The 2,100-nt window shown below is 46.8% G+C and overlaps 1 non-coding gene across 1 annotated transcript; it reads right to left on the bottom strand.

Moving 5' to 3' along the window:
* Nucleotides 1-211: 211 nt before the first annotated feature.
* Trnas-cga (transfer RNA serine (anticodon CGA)) lies at nt 212-286 on the bottom strand. Its single transcript has one exon. It is a non-coding gene; the product is annotated as a tRNA-Ser (tRNA).
* Nucleotides 287-2,100: the final 1,814 nt, after the last annotated feature.

Here is a 2,100-nt window from a genome sequence, read left to right as displayed (position 1 = left end):
TAATGCTGCAACTTTTATGTTAGCCTTCAAAATAACAATAGCTAAGCGCTGTACGTTTTTCATTTCTGTAATTAAAATATTTTCTCAAATCTTCAAAAATACCTAAAAGTTACATTTTATAATTTTTCATCAAACTCCTGACACGTTAATATAGATTTGTGAATTCTTCAGTGACAGATTTAAACTAAACATCCTGGCAGATTAAAACTGTGTGCCCGACCGAGACTCGAACTCGGGACCTTTGCCTTTCGCGGGCAAGTGCTCTACCAACTGAGCTACCGAAGCACGACTCACGGCCGGTACTCACAGCTTTACTTCTGCCAGTATCCGTCTCCTACCTTCCAAACTTTACAGAAGCTCTTCTGCGAAACATGCAGAACTAGCACTCCTGAAAGAAAGGATACTGTGGAGACATGGCTTAGCCACAGCCTGGGGGATGTTTCCAGAATAAGATTTTCACTCTGCAGCGGAGTGTGCGCTGATATGAAACTACCTGGCAGATTAAATCTGTGTGCCCGACCGAGACTCGAACTCGGGATCTTTGCCTTTCGCGGGTAAGTGCTCTACCAACTGAGCTACCGAAGCACGACTCACGACCGATACTCACAGCTTTACTCTGACGGATACTGGCAGAAGTAAAGCTGTGAGTACCGGTCGTGAGTCGTGCTTCGGTAGCTCAGCTGGTAGAGCACTTGCCCGCGAAAGGCAAAGGTCCCGAGTTCGAGTCTCGGTCGCTCACACAGTTTTAATCTGCCAGGAAGTTTCATATCAGCGCACACTCCGCTGCAGAGTGAAAATCTCATTCTGTTAAACTAAACACTTTGCCAATTAAACAGTACGTTATGTAACATTTTTAACTTCAAAAATCATTATTTTCAGTTGTTTGACATTAGTTTCATTTGTTACGATGACAGACTGAGTCAGAGGGTAAATGCCGCATGTATACTATATCTGAATCTTGGAACTCGTTAGTAATTAATAACGAATGATTGTGCAAAAAACATTCTCTAATTAAGAAGTGAGTCAAATATGTGGCGTAAAATGCATGTTGTAAAGTACCTAAAATGCAGGAAAAAAATTAGTACGCCCTTTAAAGAAGCTTCCAGTTCACTCAACATTTATTGTTGCAACAGAGCATATGGGGTTCATGGAATGATGACAGTTACAGGTCAGCAGCACAAGCGGTTCTGAGGTACAAGGTGTCAACCCATTCTGAAACACCCATATTATTTGTGGTGTAGCCTCCACGGTCGTCCATCCAGGCGCTGACTCTAGCTTCCAGTTGGTCATGTAGATGGCCAGTGCTCTCCTGGGCTACGTTGTGCCACGACTGCTCCACCTGTTCACATACTTCTGTGTTGCTGGTCGACGAAGTCGCACGAGTCACTTCACGTTCCTTCGTATCCCATATTTGCTCGATTGGATATAAGTCCGGAGATTGCGCTGGCTAGGGCAGTTGCTGCATGTCTTGCAGAACACGGAGTTTCATGGACAGTGTGTGGCAGAGCATTATCGTGCTGGAGCAACACATCGCCGTCCTGTTCCAAGAACTGGTCCAACAACGTTATGCATGTACAGAGCGCACGTTAGCGACCGCTCCAGAAACACCAACGGTGAACGAGAGTTGAAGAATGTCGCACCCCAGACCATAGGGCCTGCGATGGGGCCACTGTGTCTTGGACGAATACACTCTACGTGACAGCGCTCACCAGGTGTACGTTGTACCCGCAAACGAACATCGGTTGCCAGCGGGCAGAATCTGTTTTTAACGCTGAACACCACGACGCGCCATTCCATCTTCCAAGTGATCGTCTGACGGCACAAGCTGAGCTGTGCGCGTCAGTGTTGTGGCGTGAGAGTAAGATGGGCTAGAAGTGTGCGTACCTCTGCTACTAACCGTTTTTCAGAGGTTCGTGTTGACGCATGTGGGCTCACAAGCTCCCTTATCTGTGCTGTGATAGCTGTACCAGGTGTCACTGCAACCCCTACAACGCGACCATCCTGGAGAGCATCTGTGCTGTGCGAACAACCAGTGCCTCATCTACAGCTACGAAATGTTCACGTTACCACTAATACCAGCATCGTTGCGCAAAAGACGCA

The sequence above is a fragment of the Schistocerca gregaria genome, chromosome 4 (genome assembly GCF_023897955.1).
Source record: "Schistocerca gregaria isolate iqSchGreg1 chromosome 4, iqSchGreg1.2, whole genome shotgun sequence".
NCBI classification, from domain to species: Eukaryota; Metazoa; Arthropoda; class Insecta; order Orthoptera; family Acrididae; genus Schistocerca; species Schistocerca gregaria.
This window is presented reverse-complemented; position numbering and strand designations above follow the sequence as displayed.